The following is a 24,805-nucleotide window of genomic DNA, read 5'->3' as shown; positions in this document are numbered from 1 at the left end:
GGCAATAATGGTAAAAATAACAAAAATGATTAAAATTACAAAAATTACGAAAATGACAGAAATTACAAAAATGACGAAGATGACAAAAATAACAAAAACTACAAAAATTACAAAAATGACAAAAATCACAAAAAATGGCAAAATTAACAAAAACGACCAAAATGACAAAAATTACAAAAAATACAAAAATCAAAAAATTACAAAATTTACACACTTCCAAAAATTGCAAAAATAACAAAAATTATAAAATTTACAAAATTTACAAAAATTACAAAATTGACCGAAATGACAAAAATTACAAAAAAAAATGACAAAAATTGCAAAAATGATAAAAAAGGAGAAAATGACAAAAATAACAAAAATTACAAAAATGACAACATTGACAAAAATGACAAAAATGACAAGAATGACAAAAATGATAAAAAAAATTTACAAAAATGCCAGAGAAGTCAAAAATGACAGAAAAGACAAAAATTACATCAATGAAAAAAATGACAAAAATGCTAGAAATGGCAACAATGACTTAAATGACAAAAATGACCAAAATTACAAAAAATGGCAAAAAAAAACAAAAAAGATCAAAAATGACAAAAATGATGAGAATGACAAAAATTACAAAAATGGAAATATTAACAAAAAATGTCAAAAATGACAAAAAGGATAAAAATGGCAAAAACGACAAAAAATACAAAAATTACTAAAATAACAAAAATGACAAGAATGGTAAAGTGGCAAATTGTATAATTTCGAAAATTAAAAAAATTCCCAATATTTCTAAAATGACAAATTTAAAAATGATAAATATTTCGAAAATTTCAAAAAATTTAATCTTTTTAAAAAATGACAAAAATGACCAGAATGACAATTATAACATAAAAAAAAACAAAAATGACAAGTATGGCAAAAATTAAACCAATTGCACAAATAACAAAAATTTCTAAAATTTCTAAAATGACAAACCTTACTTGCGTTTTTTTTTTCATTTTTCTTTGTTTAGTTTAGTTTAGTTTCTTTATTCAGTTTTATATACAAACATTTACATTTTTGATTTTATACTCCACTGGTTATACCGTTTTAGGAGTATATCCTATGCTAGCTAAACCCTTAAAAATCTATCTCCAACTAAAATGTTTTTATTTATGATTCCAGAATATAATAATTATAAATAAAGTAAAATATTTACACAAACAAAACAAATTTTAAAATAATATTTAATAGTTAATAAACGTTTTTCTTGAATATTGAATTTCAGAGTAATCAGAACTATAATGTCAAAATATCATAAGATTTCAGTAGTGTGTCTTTTGTTGTCGTTTTTCGTGTTTTTTCCATTTTTTATAATTCTTGTCATTTTTGCAATTTTTGAAATTTTTGTAATTTTTATAATTTTTGATCACCTTTGCTATTTTTCTCATTTTTGTCATTTTTGCTATTTATGACTTTTGCATTTTTTGTCTTTTTGTTATTTTTGTCATTTTTGTTAATTTGGTCAGTTTGTTAAAAAATTACAAAAATTGAAAAAATCGCAAAAATGACAAAAATCACCAAAATGACAAAATTGAAAAAAAATACAAAAACAGAAATGACAAAACATTGAAAAAACAAAGATGAAAACATTTACAAAATGGAAAAAATGACAAAAATTATAAGAATGACAAAAATCACCAAAATGACAAAAATAACAAAATGACAAAAATGACAAAAATGGCAAAGGTGACAAAAACGACAAAAATGACAAAATTTACAAAAATGATAAAAATGACAAAATGACAAAATCCACAAAAATAACAAAATTAACAATAAATGCAAAAGTCATAAATAGCAAAAATGACAAAAATAACAAAAGTGACAAAAATGACAAAAAATGCAAAAATCACAAAATCACAAAGAACGCAACAAATGACAGGAACGCAATAAGGACAAAAACGACAAAAATTTCACACAGAAAAAATGAACTCAAAAATGACAGACAGTTTTTTTATTTTTACAATTTTGTCGGTTTTGTCATTGTTGCCAATGTTGTTAATTTTATCGATTTTGTCAGTTTAGATATTTTTTCTTTTTTATTGTTTTTGTCATTTTTTGTAATAATTTTTATTGTTTTGTACGAAAATTTTTCTCGAAGCTTCACGACAGGAATGAAGAATCACTTTGAATTCAAATTTAAACCCAAAGATATCAGTAGCAATTTGCATTTCGAGCTTTAATCTCCACAGACAGCGACGAGCAACTGTTGCTTGCATTCGTAAACAAAACAAGCTACAAATAGCAGGGCTGGTAGCGAGTCACTTTTTAGTGACTTGGTCACTTTTTTTGGGTCAGTCACTAAAAAGTCACTTTTTTCATCATTTGGTCACTAAAGTCACTATTTTCCGGAAAATGGTCACTTTTATCACCAAAAGTCACTTTTTTCACCGATAATAAACCAATGAAAGAGTAATTTGAATTGCGCGTGTCGATATTGACGGTAGTAACGGTAAATTACTTGATCAGTCAGTCAGAAATTTTTTTCGCCTCCGGCGGAATTTCGGCATCAATCACCCTTGGCTTGAGACATTTCGATCTACGACATTCACATTATTTGACGTTCGTGAATTGAAACTAATGCCGTTTTCGTTTTTCTCCACTGGCGCGGGGCAAAACTTTCTCCGAATAAACAAACAGAATCGTCACCCGGGACGATGCAAATATATGGTTGCTATAGTCAACCTTATGCTTACCCCCAACACTGACAACTTCTACGGGTTGCAACCGCCTGCTTGAGGTTCAAACCTCGGGCAAAACTTGTGGACTTCTGAATTAATAAACGAACACAAAAACAGCAGTTCGGGCAAAACTCGTGGATAACTAGGTTACCACTGGTAATAAACGAAAACACTATAACTTTGATTGTAGATTCTAGTTTTTAGTTCAATCAACCTTTTGTATTGGAACTCAAAACTTGATATACAAAAACCCTATCTCGTCTTTAGTTAGAATGGGTTTTTATGAAGAAGTGTAACTAAGATTGAGATTGAAACGAACCATTTTTTTTATGAAAAAAAAAATCTTTTATGTCATAACAAATGTTATGATGATATGAAATATTCTTTAAAAAACAATTTCAGACTCAATTTTATTCGGTGTTTTTCGTTCTTCTAAATACTTAAAAAAAGGGTTGTAAAAATTTACACAAGGCCACAAAAATTACATTTTTTTAGGTGCAATGAATTTAAACGGTAATTTCAACTTATTTGGGTTCCCCGAATCTAAATATGTATGCAATATTTCTATCAGCTTTTATATTCATTATTATTTATTTCGTCTTTGGTTTAATTACCGTACAGACTGATGACTTAAAAACTAGGAAATTCTTCTTAAGCCTATTTTAAAACGACGTTTGCACATACACTGAGGTTTTTTTTTACGCGGTTTTTTTTTACACGGTTTTTTTTACGCGGCTTTTTTTACGCGGATTTTCGAATTAACGCGGTTTTTTTTTACGCGGATTTTCGAATTAACGCGGTTTTTTTTTACGCGGATTTTCGAATTAACGCGGTTTTTCAGAGAAAATATTCTAAGACTTTTTCAAAGGAAAACACTTAGAATCTTTTTGTAGTTGGGAAAATCTTAGCTCTGAGACTAAGAACGTGATACATGAGACCTGAGACCTGAAACCTGAGACATGAGACATGAGACCTGAGACATGAGACATGAGCCATGAGCCATGAGACATGAGACCTGAGACCTGAGACATGAGACATGAGACATTAGACCTGAGACATGAGACATGAGACCTGAGACCTGAAACCTGAGACATGAGACATGTGACCTGAGACATGAGACATGAGACCTGAGACATGAGACATGAGCCATGAGACATGAGACATGAGACATGAGACCTGAGACCTGAGACATGTGACATGAGACATGAGACATGAGACCTGAGACCTGAGACATGAGACATGAGACATGTGACCTGAGACATGAGACCTGAGACCTGAGACATGAGACATGAGACATGAGACATGAGACATGAGACCTGAGACATGAGACATGAGTCATGAAACATGAGACATGAGACATGAGACCTGAGACCTGAGACCTGAGACATGAGACATGAGACATGAGACCTGAGACATGAGACCTGAGACCTGAAACCTGCGACATGAGACATGTGACCTGAGACATGAGACCTGAGACCTGAGACATGAGACATGAGACATGAGACCTGAAACCTGAGACATGAAACCTAAGACCTGAGACATGGAACATGAGACCTGAGACCCTACTATTCTATTAATCTAATTGATTTTGTTTTTTATCTTAAAAAAAACTATCATTGTACGCAATTTTTTAAATAATCATGGTTCTTACGCGTTTTTTTAGTAACGTGCTGTTTTGTTTGAACTTTTTAATTAAAATGGATTTTTTACGTGGATTTTCGAATTAACGAGGTTTTTTTTTACGCGGATTTTCGAATTAACGCGGTTTTTTTTTACGCGGATTTTCGAATTAACGCGGTTTTTTTTTACGCGGATTTTCGAATTAACGCGGTTTTTTTTTACGCGGGTTTTTTTTTACGCGGGACCAAATACCGCGTAAAAAAAAACCTCAGTGTACTAAAATTAAACAAATTATACACTAAATTAAAAAGTTCACAACACTTGTCAATAGGGTGGTTTTGGCCATAGGCAGTACGGTGGCGAGGAATAGAAAGAAACTGGCGTTGTCGAAGTGTTCTCGTTGGTACATAAATGTTAACACGTTGTAGAATGTAAGCACAGTCAATACGGTTGGTCAATGTGTCGAATATAAAACCTTGCTGCAGTTCGACGCGCCGCTTTTCGAGTGAGGTTAGACATATCAGAGCACACCTTTCCTCGTACGTTGGTTTTGTTATTGAAATGAAAATAATTTAAAATCTTTAGAGAAGTTTCTGCACTTTCTTTTTACAAAAACTCAAATCAAAAACATATTATTTAGAAATAAAAGTTTTATATGAATTAATGAGCTTTAAATAGAATCAAGTTTTTTACACTTTCTGCTGTGATGTCAAAAATACTTGTAATGACATTTTTCCATAATCAGTTATCTATCAATTTTACTAGTAATAAACTCTTTATTACCAAAACTCAATGGCCGAATTTGACAAAATTTCTAGTTGAGGACACTATTTACCAAATCAATAATTGAAAAAATAAGCACCAAAATGGTTATGATGAAACATGTTTATTGAAAAAACTCTTCCTGAAATGTTTTTAAAAACTAATCTTTTTTATTTCCATACTGTTTTTTCAATTTTTTAAATAAATCTACCGAATTTTATTGTACAGTTTTTTTTCAATTTTATAATCAACTTGCCGGATTTTTTTTAATCAAACTTTTTAATTTTTTAAGACATATTTTTAACAATTGTTTCCTTGTTTTTAAATTCTAAATTTTCGTGTTCTTCAACCATACGCCTTTAACTCCAAATTTTAAATAAAAAAAACATAATTTCAACCTTCTGTTCTTTCAGGACCCAATATTTTAATCAAAAGAGACAAAATACTCAGAGCTTGTAATTCAAAGCTTAAAAACCTGCGATTGAAACTTTAAAAACTTTTTATTAATATTTTTTATATGAAATCATATATTTGGATCGATCATGATTTTTAAATTAATCTCAAAAGTTTGAAAAATTGTTCTAAGTAGCAACTTTCAAAATAAATTTTAATACGCAGTGTTAATAACAAAAGTTTTGAACTCATTATTTTTATTTTTTTATCAGTTTTTATCATTCACATAATTACTCATTTTCTAACATTTCTGTGTCAGTGTAGTTGAACATGGAGGATTTTACTTTATTAAAGTTTTTATGTCTGGCTTCTATAACTGGCACTTTTAAAATAATTATAAATATACTCTTCTTTTTATAAAATTAAATTAAAACATCAAACATTGAATAAATTCGGTTCAAAATTCATTTCTTATTCAGTAATCGGTAATTTACATTTTAAATCGTGATTAAATATTTTTTGTTCAAATTAAAAAATTACAGCGGAATTTCTCCCTAAACTTCCAGTTAAAAATGAGGAAAAGAATTCCAAATTTAGATGAATAAAAATTAACAATTATTATCATTTTCCTAACATCTATTCTTTTGTACAAGATTTTACATTTATTTTAGAATTCAGATATTTTTTAATTTTAAATTTGCTAAGAAATTCTTTTGAAACTAATTTATTTCTTACTTTCTTGACTTATCGAAAATTTGAAACATTTATTGTAATATGTTTCCAAAATTTTGTTTATCAGTCATTTTTTTAGTTTTTGTGTTGAACATGAGTGACAAATGGTGTAAGAAAACCCTTTCCTTTTCAATTGTTTATTTTTGGTATTGTTATTAATTTTATCTAAATTTGAATTTTGAAAACCCCCCCGGAAGGGTCCATCGCACGGGCCTGACTGGTCACATTTTTTGTACTTCAAAGTTATTTTTTCGTTCTACATAGTCACTATTTGGTCACTTTTTTCGGTCCTCAAAGTCACTATTTAGTCACTTTTTTTCAAATTTTGGTCACTAAAGTCCCTACTATTTCATTGTCAAACCGCTACCAGCCCTGAAATAGGTAATTCAGCGCAAATGCAACTGCAGAGTGCAATTGTGTTCGGCTTTGCATATGCAAAGCGCGTCTTTTTTTTTTTTTTCTTACACCTGCCCGAAGCGAAAATACAAACTAAATGCTGGTGGTGATGATGTCAAACAAAAATCGACACACGAAGAAATGCATGAGACAAGTGCAGCAGCAAGTCGACTCGATAAAAATAAACCATTTCGCCGAGCAGTCAAGGCAATGAACTTACTTTTTCCAACGGCGAGGCCTTGTAACAATCCGAGTTTTGAACCGTTATTTAAAATGGGAAAAGGTAACGGGGAGAGGTGGTTAGACGAAGTTTTAGAAAACAAGGTGAAACATAAAATAAGCACCGATACCACCTTTTTTCTTTCCATTTGGAAAAACGTAACCGCTATAAGTAATAGTTTTGCGTATCGGTGACGAAGAAAGCTGTCCCAACTGTCCCAGTTGTTGTTCCCCCGGCTGTCAGTTTTGTGCCGTGAGAAAGTGACAAGTGTGAAATGTATTTAAAATGGCAAATGACAAGTGATGGATGCGATGTAAGAGACAAGTTTAAACCGCACTGGTAAACAACTGTAGGCACAAAGAAATATGGGATTTTCTTAAAATAGAACTGAATCTATAAATATCTTCAATTGAATGTCAGATAATAGCTTTTCCGTAACATAAGATTTGAATGATGATCCGGTCCGGTATTCACGTTAGAAGTTCTGGATGGATTGACACTTTTTTGACAACAATGAAAGTCATGATAAAAATTTGAAAAAATTAAAAATTGAAATCTGGTTAGAGAAATGAAAAAAATGGAATGGAAATCTACTTGACTTCTAGTAAACAAGTTGACCACAAACTCGAAGCACGTGGCGCGATCCCAATTCCATCAATCAGCTGTCAAAGTTTCTGCGCTCCAAAATACTTGTGAGCGATAAAAAGATGAAGAGAACAGAACAAAATTGAAGAACTGGCGTGATCTCCGCGGATTTTTTCTACTCTTATTTACTCAAGCACATTTGTTAAGATTTTGAGTAAACATTTAATTTGCAATACCTCCCAGAAAAAATACTGCGAGGAATGTGATGACGGTAAACAGCCGAAGAATGTTGAAAATCATTTTATTTTCTTGAGGTTTTTTTTCTCATGATGTTTACGTATTATCAAATATTCCCCTTTGACGTTGATAGAAGAGATGATAATTATTGAAACTTTTCCGAAACATTCATAGGTATTATTCCACTTTTACGAAAATAAAACTCTAAGATTGAAACCTTTCAGATTTTAGCATGTTTAGCACTATTTTAGATAATTTAAATAATTGGTCACTACTTTGAATGAAATAACCACTTTAATTAGTCGAATTATAGACACTATAATTTCATATAGTCTGGTAAAGAGAATGACGGGAGCCAATCGAACTGTCATTCGCGCGGAGCCAATCGAGCATTCTATGATAATGTTCAAGCTCTTCATAACTCTCTCCAGTAGCAGAATAAAAAATAGTTTCTAAGATTCGTAAATTACATGCTATTTTTGTCACTTCAACTCGAAATCGCTTTTGAAAAATATTTCAATCATTAAAATCTATAGGTGAACAAAAATAGTAAAAATTATGATAAATAACTTCAGTATATGTTAGAAAAACGTCAGAAAAGCTTTGTAAATCTCAATACTCCAACCACGGTTTTCCAATATTTAGAAAGTTTGCTCGATTGGCTCCGCGCGAATGACAGTTCGATTGGCTTCCGTCATTCTCTTTGCCAGACTATATGAAATTATAGTGTCTATAGTCGAATGTTCAAAAGAAACAAACCCAAAAGGCGTATAAACAGTTCATCCGTTTTTATTTTTTTACTTAACAAAAGAGAAAACTGGATGGAAGAGTCCCTATTTTCCTTCAATAAAAACCGTCCTGTAGCGATTCAATCCTTTCATCCTTTCCACTATATTATCCCGGTTTTCGGGTTTTACAAATCTCGGCTGATACACTTTCTACTCAAGGGAGCACCACAAAATTTCGCAATGAATGGGCGGCAGGCGGCAATGGCATCGATTTCATTGGGCCTGTAGTTGTTTTTCGCGTTCTAAAAATAAAACTGTTTAAAAATTTGATGGCCCAGTAGCAGCTGCCAGAGTTGTTGGTAAACAGAAAATAAGCCGCGACGTAATAACTAGATGGACATGACAAGACAATGTTCGGGATGGTTGGGCAGTTTTGCAATTTGGAAGAAAGGGGAAACAATTGATTTACTAATTATTTACGATCCTCAGGTATGGTGCCTTGCTTTGAATGCAAAATAGAAATGAAAATGAAAAATACGACAAAAAGGACAAAAATGACAAAAAAAAACAGGAAAAAAATTGCAGAACTGTAGAAAAACACGAAAATAACAAAAATGACAAAAATGAAGAAAATGACAAAAGTCACAAAAATGAGAAAAATTATAAAAATGACAAAAATTACGAAAATGACAAAAATTACGATAATTACGAAAATGACAAAAATTACGAAAATTACGAAAATGACAAAATTGACACAAATAACAAAAATGACAAAAATGCAAAAATGACAAAAATGACAAAAATGACAAAAATGACAAAAATGACAAAAATGACAAAAATGACAAAAATGACAAAAATGACAAAAATGACAAAAATGACAAAAATGACAAAAATGACAAAAATGACAAAAATGACAAAAATGACAAAAATGACAAAAATGACAAAAATGACAAAAATGACAAAAATGACAAAAATGACAAAAATGACAAAAATGACAATAATGACAAAAATGACAAAAATGACAAAAATGACAATAATGACAAAAATGACAAAAATGACAAAAATGACAAAAATGACAAAAATGACAAAAATGACAAAAATGACAAAAATGACAAAAATGACAAAAATGACAAAAATGACAAAAATGACAAAAATGACAAAAATGACAAAAATGACAAAAATGACAAAAATGACAAAAATGACAAAAATGACAAAAATGACAAAAATGACAAAAATGACAAAAATGACAAAAATGACAAAAATGACAAAAATGACAAAAATGACAAAAATGACAAAAATGACAAAAATGACAAAAATGACAAAAATGACAAAAGTGACAAAAATGACAAAAATGACAAAAATGACAAAAATGACAAAAATGACAAAAATGACAAAAATGACAATAATGACAAAAATGACAAAAATGACAAAAATGACAAAAATGACAAAAATGACAAAAATGACAAAAATGACAAAAATGACAAAAATGACAAAAATGACAAAAATGACAAAAATGACAAAAATGACAAAAATGACAAAAATGACAAAAATGACAAAAATGACAAAAATGACAAAAATGACAAAAATGACAAAAATGACAAAAATGACAAAAATGACAAAAATGACAAAAATGACAAAAATGACAAAAATGACAAAAATGACAAAAATGACAAAAATGACAAAAATGACAAAAATGACAAAAATGACAAAAATGACAAAAATGACAAAAATGACAAAAATGACAAAAATGACAAAAATGACAAAAATGACAAAAAGGACAAAAATGACAAAAATGACAAAAATGACAAAAATGACAAAAATGACAAAAATGATAAAAATGATAAAAATGACAAAAATGACAAAAATGACAAAAATGACAAAAATGACAAAAATGACAAAAATGACAAAAATGACAAAAATGACAATAATGACAAAAATGACAATAATGACAATAATGACAAAAATGACAAAAATGACAAAAATGACCAAAATGACAAGAATGACAAGAATGACAAAAATTACAAAAATTACAAAAATTACAAAAATTACAAAAATTACAAAAATTACAAAAATGACAAAAATGACAAAAATGACAAAAATGACAAAAATGACAAAAATGACAAAAATGACCAAAATAACAAAAATGACAAGAATGACAAAAATTACAAAAATAAAATTACAAAAAGTTACAAAAATGACAAAAAAATAAAAAAATAACAAAAATGACCTAATAAATCTTAAAATGACAAAAAAACAAAATGACAAAAATGACAAAAATGACCCAAATTACGAAAATGACAAAAATAACACAATAGCACGAAAGACACAAATGATTAGAAAAAATGACAAATATAACAAAAATGACAAAAAAATACAAATATGGCAAGATAGGTAGAAATAAAAAAAAATTGACCGAAATGAAAAAAAAATTAAAAAATGACAAAAATGACAAAAATTAAAAATTTCAAAAAGTTACTAAAATGACAAAAGCTACAAAAATGACAAAAATGACAAAATGACAAAAATGACAAAATTTCAAAAATGACACATATGACAAAAATGACAAAACTAAAATGACAAAATTGAAAAATCTGACAAAATTAAGAAAATTGACTAAACTCTCAAATGTGACACAAAAGACAAAATTTACTCAATCATCTCAAATGGCAAAATCAACCTGATTGACAAAATAAACAGTGTATTCGAAAAAATGCATCACTTTGTTACGTGAATAACTTTCGAGTACATGGATGAAAATAGATGAATTTTTTTGTGAAGCTACTTACTGAAAAAATGTGTACATGTGCAAAATTTGGTGACAAACTATCAAGTGGTTTTTGAGATAGCGTCCAATACAGAAACTAATTGACATATTTTTTTGGGCAGAATCGAGAAAAATCCAGGAATGTCCCAGTGGGAAACCCTAAAAACAGCTGAAAATGATCTATTCGACCAAAGTTCATATGGTTAACCATTTAAAGAGTCCTAGAGGATCTAGCAGTGAGCTTAAATTTGAATAAAAGTGAAGATAATTGATTCCATGAAGTAAAAGAATGTGATAGGTTTTAGCAATTTGAACATTTTAATGAGGAAAGTAGTAAAAAAGGTAAAATTATCTGATTGGTTCGTCTCCCTGACTAATAAACAGGCATAACTTCATTTCTACAAGGTAGAAAAGCTGCCCACCGGCAAAATGAACAAAATAAATATTTGGACCGCTAGTGGGAAAATATTTTGAAAGAATTTGATATGGACACCAAAACGAACTCTTCAGCGGTCACCTGGCAGGATTCCAGTCAGAAACTTTTCGCTGACAAATCTCGCCTCCGGAGATAAACAAGGAGAAAAAAATGTATCGGATGTGTAGTACTTGAGCAAACTATCGATCTGGGGAAGCTGAAAATCAGTCAGTGTTCCATCAGAATTGACACGATGAATGGCTAAATATACAATGAAAACTGCCTCCAAATGCAACCGTTTTCCCTGCATTGCACTTTAATAGGTCCCACAAAGGTTTCACTCAGTTTTAGTTGGAGTTGGAATCGTGTCATTACGCGAAAACTATGGTGGATCGATGAAAAGTCAAATATGTTGATTTTGTGCCGATGGAGGACAATCGGTTGAATATGTCATACCTTTGACCAAATTAAAAATTTTGAGTAATTTTGAAGTTCAAGTTCTAAGAAATAGAAAACGTTTTAAAAAATAGCCTTGATTTTGAGAAAGTGTGGTCCATAGCATACATTTTAGATGGCGCGAGTGGTGCTCAAAAATAAAAGTGACAGAACGTCACAAAAATTTGCACATGTAAACATTCCATTACTAGGCAGCTTCGCTGAAAATTTCGGCAATTTCCATCCATGCATCTAAAAGTTATTCTCGAAACAAAGTGTTGCTTTTTTTTCGAATACACTCCTTAGAAAAAAAATCGAAATTTTGTAAATTGTCTTCATTTTGCAAATAAGTAATTTTTTTTCAATTTTGTCCATTTTTTGTCAATTTTGTTATTTATGCCAATTTTATAAATTTTCTCTTTTTGTTATTTCTGTCATATTTAATTTTTTTTTCTATTTGTAAATTTATGAATTTTTTTCAGTTTTTTTAGTGTTTTTCATCTCAGTCGCTTTTGCCATTTTTTTGAATTTTTGTCATGTTTGTCGATCTTGTAATTTTTGGCATTTTTTATCAATCTGATCATTTTAGACAAGTTTTTATGATTTGTCAATTTTGTCAATTGTGTGAATTTCGCCAATTTTGTCATTTTCTCATTTTTTTCATTTTATCAATTTTGTCATTTTTGCAATTTTTTGTCAATTTTGTCAGTTTAGTAATTTAATTAATGTAATTGACAAAATTGACAAAATTGAAAAAGGTTCAAACTGACATAAAAGACCATTTCAACATTGTCAAAATTGCCAAATGGACAAAATATCGACAATACTAAAATTTACAATATACAGACCCCGTTCGTTTTTGGCAACATTCGATTTTGGCAACATCCAACGGTTTTTAGAAACAACAATACCTTTTAGTTTTCGTTATAACAGGACCAATTTAATTCACACAAACATAAAAAATACGTTTTTATGTTCTGAAATGGTGATAAAATGCAACAATAAAAACCAAATATTTTTTTAAATTTGATAAAGTACTCAAAAATGACAAAATGATGAAAAATTCAAAAAGTTAAAAAAAATCAAACAAAAGACCGAATATGACAAAAAACAACTAAAAAATGATGAAGATTGACAAAAACAGCAAATATGACATGAAAACAAACACTATAAACAAAACAAGAAAAGTGCAAAATGCATCAAAAACATGATGAAAAAATATAAAAAATGACTACATATGATCGGAAACTGACTAAAACCAACGTTTTTGATAATAATAATAGTTATTTTGTAAAAAATAACTTAAAAACACTATGAGAAAAAAAACCGTTCGATTTTGGCAACATTCGATTTTGGCAACACAAAATGTACGGGCATTTTGCCAAAATCGAACGGGGTCTGTATTCTTTTTGTTTTACATTTGACCGATTGTTGGACCCTATGTTACTTCATCGTATATTATTCCTGCGATCGTAAGATCATATTTGCTGTTCTACAATTCAAAAGACTATGGAATTCCTGAATCGTTTTGGGTGAAGTGAAATGCACACATTATTTCACCCAATAATATTTTATATACACTCGTTTCCTTCACTTCAGAGGTTACTCAAAGCAAACGTTGAAATTTTTTTTTTTTTTAATTTTATTCTTTAATTTTATATTTTTTTTTAGATTATCATATTCCCTGACTCCAAGAAGAGAACATTGAGATTATTCTAATAAAAAAAAAATAGAATCGGGATCATACAGGATATTCCGGAATCCAACCATTTGAAAACCGCTATATAGTTGCAAATTTATGTTTTTTTGTAATTACCTTTTTCCTATAAAATATTTAGATTTTTTATTTTTGAAATCTTTACTTTACTGCGTTTGAAATTCTTTAATCGTAATTTTATAAACTAGAATTTAGATCGCTAGGTATCACTTGTTTCTTTTTTGTTTCAAATGATATAATTTACAGTCTCTAAGAAAGGCTATAATCCACTTTCAAATGTATTAAACCGGGTTTTCAAACCATATTAAATTATCCTCCTAAAATACTTTTCAACCTTTCTAAAAACTTCCTTTAATGCTTTACTAAGCTGTCCTTCCACAATTGATCATATAAAGTTGGTCGCAGTGAATCTTCTCATACCAAAAAAGCTGTCCTTCCAACACATTTTTTTGAGAAGCTCCTTTTGCACACATTTCAGCACCAACATGTGAAAAGGGTATAAAAGACAAAGTAAACAAAACCCGTTTTCAGTGCATTCAAATAGCCCAACGTAAGCTTTACTTAACACAAAAACCGTTTTTAGTTTTTCAGTTTTCGTAAGATATATAATGCAGTTTTAACAAAGGATCTAAAAAATTCAGAGCCATAAATTGACATTATCCTCACACAGATTGTTTTATACACCCTTTACTCCACAACAAAGCAAACGGTCTAGATGCAAAACATTAAAAGGGGAAGAATGCGTAAAGCTACTTACTCACTCCTATCGCGAGAACTATAAGCCTTTGGCAAAAATAGGGGAAATTTTATCTCCATCTCACTCACACATATGAGACATACAGTACACATCAAAGGGTGTATAAAACATTTAGACAAATTTCATACTCCAGCAATTGCGAGCTATTTTTTCATGATAACACCATCGTATCGGTAGAAACATATTTAGAATGATCCTGTGCACCGTTTTGACCATATAGACTTGAAGGATTCCTCGTGAAATTTAATTAGCGATTTAAAAAAGAAATTTCAAACGCGTTTATCTCGAAACGTCATAAATGAACATAAACCCTTTTCACGTGTTGGTGCTGATTTCTGTAGCATGTTTGATTGAGCGGTCTTCCCAACACACTTTTTGATCATTATAATCACTAAATAAGTGTCCTCTAAACACACTTTTGATAAAAATAATTTAACAGCGGTTCTCCCACTCATTTTCATATATTGAGCTTATATAATGCGGTTTTCCCAACACACTTTTCTTTGAGAAGCTTCATAAAGTGGTCCCCCCAACTCACCTCCAAATAAGCTTTCATTAAGTGGTTCTTCCAACACACTTTTTTTTATCATGATACACATTCAGTCGTGATGCTTTAAACACATTTAGCTATAACGATTTTATACAAAATGGTCCTCCCATAATATTTTACTATCATGAGTATTGACTAAGTGGTTCTCCCGAAACACTTTTCTATCATGGTAAGCTTTTATTAGATGATCCTCCCAACACACTTTCTTAAATGAACTTTCACTAAGTTATCCTTCTAACACACTTTTCTTTGAGAAGTTACATTAAGTGGTCATCTCCACACACTTTTGAGCGAAAAGCTCTTTGAAAACACTTTGAAAAAACTTCTATTAAGTGGTCCTTCCAATGCACAGTGGTGCAGAACATCAATCTAGCTGTACGAAATTAATAGCGCCCAGGGATGAAGAGATAGACATTTGATGTCTTCAGCAACATTGTTCAGTTTTACAAGGAGCATATTCTAGTATCAAAATTTTTGCCGAGGGGTCCACCGATAGCGAGATAAAAATGCTAACTTTTTTGTTTCTCAAATTAGGGCTTTGATGTCTTCGACAAAGTTGTTTATCTGATCAAAATACATAAGTTTGTTTAATATGTCAAAGTCCTGTCACATCACCCTCAGGAGTTACAGTCAAAGTAAAAAAAAATCTCTTGAAAAAACAGTTTTTTGAACCTGACACTTTGTAGATTGGATAAAATGGTTCGCTGTCTTTGGAACAAAGTTGAAACAAGCCACGATCTACATTTGTCTCATACATTATGATGGGTTTAGAAGTTGCTGAAGCTCTATAGAAAGCATTTAGTGTATTTTATTGGCAATTTTGGAAGGCTCATCCATCGAAAAGTGCACATTTTCGCAACATCCCCTTTTTTGTGATTATTTTTTATGATAAGCGGAACCATTTCCATCTGAAATTAGCGCGGAAATCGGTGGAACTAGTAGAGATTTGAATGATTAAAAATACACATTTTATGTAAAAATTACCTATTTTACTTATAGAAAAAACGTTAAAAAATTTAATTGATTAATAAAATGTTGTAGTTTTCTTTTATATATTTTGTTTGTCGAACTTTGTTAACTTTGTCGAAGACATCAAAGCCCTAATTTGAGAAACAAAAAAGTTAGCATTTTTATCTCGCTATCGGTGGACCCCTCGGCAAAAATTTTGATACTAGAATATGCTCCTTGTAAAATTGAACAATGTTGCTGAAGACATCAAATGTCTATCTCTTCATCCCTGGGCGCTATTAATTTCGTACAGCTAGATTTATGTTCTGCACCACTGTGCAATGTACATCGATTATGATAACATATCTTCCAACATAATTTTCTTATTTTTTTCGGTGGCCCTCCCACTCACTTTCACATAAAGAGCTTATATAAAGTGCTCTTCCCAGCAACTTTTTTTCGGGAAGCGTTACAAAGCGGTCTTCCCAACGCATTTTCGAAATTAGCTTTCATTAAGTGGTTCTTCCAAAACACTTTTCTATTACGACAAACATCCATTCAGGGAACCTTTCAACATGTTTTACTATAACGAGCTTTTACTGAGAGGTCCTCCCAATACACTTCACTAGCATCAGGTTTTACTAACACACATCTTATATTGAAAACATTTTTTTAAAGTGGTCCTTCCAACACATTGATTTAATAAGATATCTTGTAAACACGTTTATAGTTTCACTTACCTTAATAAAGTGATCTTTTCAACATATTATTTAATGCTATTGTTAGTATATTTTCGGTATCCTTTAGCAAAACTCGTTTTCTTATGTGAAATTAGGCTCAAAGCTGTAATATATTTCATGTTAGATACAGGTTAGCTTGGCAATGTGCTTTACTTACATTTAGTGTCCGAAATAATTCTGTATTTTATACACTAACAGAAATCAAGCGTAATCAATATTTCACCACTAGAAAATTCAAATTAATTAATGATATGCTCAAAAGGATATAATATTAGTAAATTACAAAAAAATGCACAACGTGCTAGGCAGATTGATGAAATTGATATGGATGGAACGGATATAAACAAGGTGATATAAATTATAGCAATGAGAGTTGTCAGTCGATTATCCTCTGAGTGGTTCGCCAGCCAGGGGCGTATGCTTGCGCAACATCCTCCCCCTCATGTCGCTAGAACGTCCGGTTCGGCGTCATACGTAGCTCCCACATCTAGCAGCGCAAGTTTCGAAACTGGTCTGTTGAAGATGCCTCCAGTCGTTTGCACATCTGCTCTCCGTGATACACCGTCTTTTCCCGGATATGTCTTCAAAACACGACCCCTTAGCCACCGGTTTCTAACACGCTCATCCACAATAACCACAAGTTCCCCAGTGTGAATTGGCGGAACATTGTCGAACCATTTGGTTCGTCTAGTGATGGTCGGAAGGTAAGATCTAACCCATCGTTTCCAAAACTCCTGAAGAACTCTTTGAATGTAGTCCCAGCTCATTCTGTAGGATCCGTTTGAAGGCAATGGTTTTTTACTTCCTTGACATACTCCTTTTGAGCTGAGCATGAGGAAATGATTCGGAGTTAGTGATTCTTCCTCAGCAGTCTTTAACGGGATGAAGGTTAATGGTCTTGAGTTGATCATGTGTTCTGCTTCGACGAGTACAGTTGCTAGTGACTCTTCATCTAGTTTGTGTGCTGTCGGAATAGTTTCTAAAGCTGTCTTTACGGATCTCACCATCCTTTCCCAGCAACCACCCATGTGGGGAGCTGCCGGGGGAATGAAGTACCACTGTGTTATGGTGTCGGTGAAGGTGCTGCCCAGTTCTTCATTCAGTTCTTTTAGTTCAGCTTGCAATTCTCGACTGGCGCCCAGAAAGTTTGTTCCATTGTCAGTATAAATTTCTTGTGGAGCGCCTCTACGACCGATGAATCGACGGATAGCTTTCTTACAGGAATCAGTAGATAGGGAGGCTGCAACTTCAAGATGAACGGCGCGGACGGTTAAGCAGGTGAACAGCACAACCCATCGTTTAACTGCTGCTCTTCCTATTTTAATATAGTATGGTCCAAAGTAGTCAATTCCTGTGAAACTAAATGGACGAACGTGTGGTGTAAGTCTGGCTTTCGGCAGTGGACCCATCTTCGGAGGGCATGGACGAGCTTTGTAAACCCGGCACCACATGCAATGTTTGTTGGAAGTTTGCTGGACTAGAACCCTGAGTCTAGGAATGTAGTATCTCTGGCGTATCTCATTGACCACAGTTTCGTTGTTGGCATGTCTGTGATTCCGGTGATACCAGTCCAGGAGCAAGAACGTAATTCTGTTGTCCTTCGGCATTATCACAGGATGCTTAGCATCGTACGACAACCATTCTGCTGCTTCAAGCCTCCCCTCGAGGCGCATCACTCCAAACTCGTCTAGAAAAGGATTTGCCGAAGCGATTGAACTGGATTTAGAAAGTTTCTTCGTGATAGTCACGTCGTCTTTTTTATTGTACATAAGAACTGCAATTTCATCAGAAAATGAAGTTATTTGTGCTGTCTTCCATATTACGCGCTCAGCTTCGATGAGGCATTCAGAGTTCAAATCAATTCTGGGGTTCTTTTTAGCTTGTCGACGGCAATTCACGATGAAAATGCATACATAACCAATACATCTTAACATTCGTTCCCACTTCGAAAATCGAAAAACGTCAAATAATGGTTCAACTGGTTCAACTATCGTGTGTACAGCCACAAGTCCCGGGCGTAGTTCCTCGTTTGTTTCTCCCTTGGATATTTGTTTATCATATGGCCAATCTTCTTCAGCATCATAAAGGAATTCAGGAGCATTGAACCATCGGCTTTCCACAAGAAAACACGGACCTTTCCCCCATTTCGTAGCTTCATCTGCGACGTTCAATCGTGTCGGGACCCACTTCCATTGTTGGATATTCGAAAAGCTAAGAATTTCGTTGATTCGGTGGCCTACGTACGGACGATAACGGCGAATATCGGATCGAATCCATGAAAGGACTGTTGTGGAATCACTCCAAAGGAATGTGTTTCTAATTTGCAGAGAATGCTCACTTTCGATATTATTTTTCAATCTAGCTCCCAAGACTGCAGCTAGTAATTCAAGCCTTGGAACTGACAGAAGCTGGAGAGGTGCTACTTTCGTTTTCGAGGACACAAGCACACATCTAACGCTTCTTTGCTCGACGATCCGGAAGTAAGCGACAGCAGCATACGCTTGCTCGCTAGCGTCAACAAATACATGCAGTTGAAGAGACTTTAAATATTCGATTTCGTATCCAGGGAAGTAGCAACGAGGTATAACAACTTTTTCCATTTGTTTTAAGACACACAGCCAATGTTTCCATCGACTGAACAATTCTGGTGAAATCTTTTCGTCCCAGCCGATCTTCGCGCGCCAGACGTCTTGAATAATGATTTTGCCATGTATAACGAAAGCAGATATCAGGCCAAGCGGATCGTAAATACTCATGACAACCTTGAGAATTTCCCGTTTTGTCGGAACAGTGCCCTCTGTAAGGATCTTGATAACGTCTTCACGAAAGTTTAGTGAAAAGGAAAAAACATCTTTTTCTGGATACCATACCATTCCTAATAGCCTCTCTGCAGTATTCTCTTTATCAAATTGTAGACTTTTTACTGCGTTTGGTTCTACTTGACCTATAGTGTGAACGACCGTTTTATCGTTTGACATCCAGTTTACGATTTGGAACCCTGCTTTGGAATGGATATTAGTGATCTGTAGCGCTAACTCCACAGCCTCCTCAGGCGTATCTACACTAACAAGGCAATCGTCAACGTAGTGTGATTTCTCGATTGCTTGTGAAGCTTTTGGAAATTTTGTGCGATAGTGAGCAGCATTGATGTTCTTCACAAACTGTGAATGGGCTGGGGAACAGGTCGCACCAAATATGGCGACATCCATCACCATAGTTTCAAAAGGCATGTTTGGATAATCTCTCCAGACGAAAAGTTGTGCACTGCGGTCGACTTCCCTTATCAGAATTTGGTGGAACATTTCTTTAATGTCCGCCGAGATTGCCACCTTTCGCTCTCTATACCGGAAGAGTATCGCAAGAAGAGAAGAAATCAAATCAGGGCCTTTCATCAGTGTCGAGTTCAAGGAAACCCCGTCAACTTTTGCGGCCGCATCCCATATTAGGCGCACCTTGTCTGGTTTTTTTTCATTCAAGACCACACCTAGAGGACAATACCAGGTTCGTCGTAAATCGAATTTTCGCATCTCTTCTGTAGTCGCTTTGTGAGCGTACCCTTTAAGTTGGTAGTCGGCTATTTGTTGTCGTACTTTTTCATAAAGGGATGGATTTCGTGCAAGTCGTTTTTCAAGGCACCTATGACGCCTTTCAGCCATTGGTCTGCTGTCCGGAAGCTCGATATAATCATATCGCCACAGCAATCCTACTTCAAATTTTCCATTGGGTGTCTGTTTTGTTGTTTCGTTAAGAATTTTATAAGCTCGTTGATCGTCGGCACCTTGGACCACTGGAGCCACTGTGATTCCCAGACTTTCAAATTCAAAAAATCGTTGAACGAATGCGTGCAGATCCTCATCGTTTTGTTTTTCGCACATATGCATTTGGTGTTGTAATTGTAGATTTGTATCTTTCAGGACTGGGCCAAACACGGACCAACCGATTCTCGATTTAGTGGCTATTGGTTCATTGACTCGACCTTCGCGCACTGTAAGTGAGGTCAGAAGATGTACGTTGTTGAGACCTATTAATATGCCTGGAACAGCAGACGAGAAGCTTTTCACATGTATTCCATGCAGGTGTTGGTAATGGCTTTTTAATTCATCAAAGTTCAAGCTCTGTTCCGGGAGCCCCAGGGATTCTACCGTGTAAACCTCTGAAACAGGAAGACATTTCGTGGCACCGATTCCTAAAATCTGTAGTCCTACCAGGCGTGTATTTGATAAGGTTTTGTTTACACCACCAGTCCACTGTATACACAACGACGTAGCGATACCTTCGGCTCCGATCTTTTCTGCAAGTGCATTTTCGATTAAGGTTACTGAGGAACCATCGTCCAAGAAAGCGTACGTTTCGACTTTTCCCTTAGGACCGATTAGTGTAACGGGAAGCATTCGATAAAGGACAGATGCTGATATTTTGCGATGAATAGTAACGACGGCCGTTGGAGATGAAGGCGACGGATCATAATGCAGCAGCTTGTGATGCCGTTTTTGGCAGTTATTCACACCACACGTTTCCACTCGGCAAGGCCACCGTCGATGTGATCTCAGGCACCTACTACAAAGCTTTCTTTCTTTTACCAAGTTCCATCTTTCGTCTAGAGAAAACCTTCTAAATACGAGACAGTCTGCAACGTTATGGGTCTCGTCTTCGCATGCCACACACGCCGATCCTCTTTCCCTATTCGACGATATTTCTCCGTAGTTATTCGTCTCCACATCCGTAGATGTCGAATGCACGTTGATGAATCCCTTGTCCTTCTTCTGCCGTTCATCTTTAGGAAATTTACCGACCATATTGCCAGACATACTGACACCACTAGCGGCTGAAGTGATCCGCTCCATGAATCTTCCGAAAACAGTAAGGTCTGGATTAGGGATTAGTTCTTGGAAAAGCGCCCAGCTAAACATAGCTGTTGGTGGTAACTTAGCAACAAGCTCTTGAAGTAAGGTGGGGTTCGAAAGATGGTTCTCTAAACCCACTGCTTTTAAATGGCTACATAAATTCTGGACCATTAACCCAAATGATACTAAAGTTTCCATTCTATCACCCTTTGGCGCTGGACTTGCCCGAACCTTGCATACCATGTGATGAACTATTTGTTCAGGTTTGCCATACAATGTCTGAAGCGTGTGGATGACTTTGGGAACCGTCGACGGATGTAGGAGAAAACTACTAACAGCTTCTTTAGCAATCCCTTTGATGCTTCGTTGCAATCTCAGTAGGTTTTCGGATTCTGAGTAACCACACACTTCTGTGGAGTTACGATACGTGCTGATGAAAAGTGGCCAATCCATTGGATCCCCAGTGAAGACCGGAAGCTCTTTGGAAACATGACGAGCTGCAAGCTGCTGTACGGTTGGCACCGAAGGATTAGGCGGGACTACATCATAAACATTTCGAAAGTCGGTTGCCACAAAAGCCGGATCTGTCGCGTGTGGTTGTATTTGTGGAGCGGAGGGTAGCATGAAGGAAAACGATGGGTCTTGACTACTTAATGCATATTCTTGAGATCGACCACCCATAGGGCTAATTAGACATGGATCATTGCGCAATTTTGGACCATTGCTTGGATCAAGTGGGAAAGCGAAACTTACCGGTGGCTCACTGCTTACGGGGTAAAAGTTGTTACCTGTAGATAACTGCTGAACGGCGTCCTCGTATGCATGGTTGTTACTCACTCTCTCCGTTACATTAGGACCAAGGGCTGCACTGACAGGCACAGTCTGTCGACGTTCGTTGGCCTCCTTTAACTGTTTTCTCAGCTGTAGTTCTACTTGAAGACAACGTTGGAGTTCGAGTTCCTGCTGTTCTAGTGTCGTCCGTTGCTGGGCATGGATTTCTGCTCGCTCTTGATCCAATTGTTTACGTAACCCGGACTCGAACTGGTCCATGCGTTTTTGGTCCTCCAACCTTAGCGCTTCCAAACGTTGTATTTGCTTGACCAACTCGAGTTCTCTTTTTCGCCTCACGTTATTCTCTTCTTCATGTTGTTCTCGTATTTCGTTTACCTTCCTTTTTCTTTCGGTTTCCATGCGCCATTGCTCAAATGATGGTGGTCTTGGAACTTTAGGTATGGCACCGGACAATCTGCAGGTTTCTTGCGCTACTTCTTTCAACAATGAAACGTAAGGCTGAATATTCACCGACGGAATCTGTGGTGAAATGTGTATCGACGTATCTGTGGTTCCTTCCGATCTATCGTCAATACGTTCGACTACCGATATACTACCAGTAGTTAGTACTGTATCATCTTTTCGAAGATTGCCAATTATCCTTGGCATAAACGGGGTGGATGTAGTTTCGGAGAAAAACTGTGGATTTTCACCCGTTTGCTGCACTTCATCGAATCCTTTCGGGTTATTTCCAGTACTCTGCGATGTTATTTGCGATTCGACCCATTCAGCGACTCTGCTGGAATTGGACCGATTACTGTTCTTTAAGCTCCGAATTTCCTCTTCATCTTGCTGCTTCAGCAATTTGTATTTCCGCGACATGTATTTTTCATCTCTCTCAAGCTGGTCTTTGGCAGCCTGTTCCTGGAGTTTCCTTTCCTCCTCAAGTTGTTCAAGATCTCGGGAAATGCGTATCCGTCGAGCACTACTTGTTGTTGACTGTCTAGTAACTGAGCTTGGAGGTGGCGGCGGTATACGTGGAACACACATAGTACAGCGATGAATAATCATGTGGGCGTTCGCAGTTGTAACTTTTGCGCAGGAAAAATGCTCCCAACGCTCACAGTCAATGCACTGTACCATGTATCGTTCAACATCGTTCCGGCGATCACATGCTACGCAATCCTTCTCATGACCACGGTTCGTGTCCACGAAGCTGGGCTCGAACTTCTCTTCACTCAAGGGTATTCCTTCGGCTTGCTCATTAATTTTGGGGTTAGCTTTCACGAATTCCTGTATCGCCTTGGTTTGAGATCGAGTTTTTCTAGTTTCTCCTCCGTGGCTCATGGTGATGCCGGCAATTCGATAAATCTTTGAGTTTCTGTTAGTATATTTTCGGTATCCTTTAGCAAAACTCGTTTTCTTATGTGAAATTAGGCTCAAAGCTGTAATATATTTCATGTTAGATACAGGTTAGCTTGGCAATGTGCTTTACTTACATTTAGTGTCCGAAATAATTCTGTATTTTATACACTAACAGAAATCAAGCGTAATCAATATTTCACCACTAGAAAATTCAAATTAATTAATGATATGCTCAAAAGGATATAATATTAGTAAATTACAAAAAAATGCACAACGTGCTAGGCAGATTGATGAAATTGATATGGATGGAACGGATATAAACAAGGTGATATAAATTATAGCAATGAGAGTTGTCAGTCGATTATCCTCTGAGTGGTTCGCCAGCCAGGGGCGTATGCTTGCGCAACAGCTATTTTTTTTAATTTTACAATTTTCTTATACTGTTTATTTACGCCGACTAGGATCTAAAATAAGGTCGCCAATTTGCCCGGTTTTATCCAGGTTTGCCCGGATATTTAATAAAAAAAATTGACAAAAGATTTCATTGAAAAAAGCTCGGATTTATTCACTTTATTTGCTAAAATAAACAAAAGAAATTGTGTTTAAAGATTTTTATTTATGCGTCTAAAACGAAATTTTTTGTGCAAATTGAAAAAAATGAAAAATGAAAATGAAATGAAAAAAAATCATGAAAATATAAAAGACGATTTAAAAACTGCTGATAGCAAAAATTTTGTTCAAGGTTTTTTTTCTTGATCTGTTTTGAGTAATTCCTGGGTTTCGACCAAATTTGCCCCGGATATTGGTCGACATCTTAGAATCAAATGCCCGGTTTGTGCCAGATTTAAAGATAAAATAGCTCGGATTTGTCCGGTCCGAGTACGTGCTGAAAAATTCTGACAACTGCTGTAGTGGCGCGCCCCTCGCAATATGATATGCGTCCTTGCGATATCTTAGGGTTTGACAGAATACGGGGATTAGAAAAACGTGCGGGTTCACGACCGGTTGTGTGTCCCGTGGCAGCCAAATAAAAGCTAAAGAATAGTAGTTGAATTTCGTAGCAAAGCAAGTGATTTGTGATCCGAAAGTTCCGTTCTCTACAATCTGGCGACGAGGATAAT

At 34.4% G+C, this 24,805-nt stretch overlaps 1 protein-coding gene across 2 annotated transcripts in view; it reads left to right on the top strand.

Annotated features, from left to right (window-relative positions):
• The window catches only part of LOC129750899 (E3 ubiquitin-protein ligase AMFR-like), a 135,030-nt gene that overhangs the window by 4,023 nt on the left and 106,202 nt on the right, over positions 1–24,805 (top strand). The window lies entirely within an intron of this gene.

Source organism: Uranotaenia lowii, chromosome 3 (assembly GCF_029784155.1).
Source record: "Uranotaenia lowii strain MFRU-FL chromosome 3, ASM2978415v1, whole genome shotgun sequence".
Classification (NCBI taxonomy): Eukaryota; Metazoa; Arthropoda; class Insecta; order Diptera; family Culicidae; genus Uranotaenia; species Uranotaenia lowii.
Note: the sequence above shows the minus strand (reverse complement) of the source record. Positions and strands in the feature narration are given on the sequence as shown.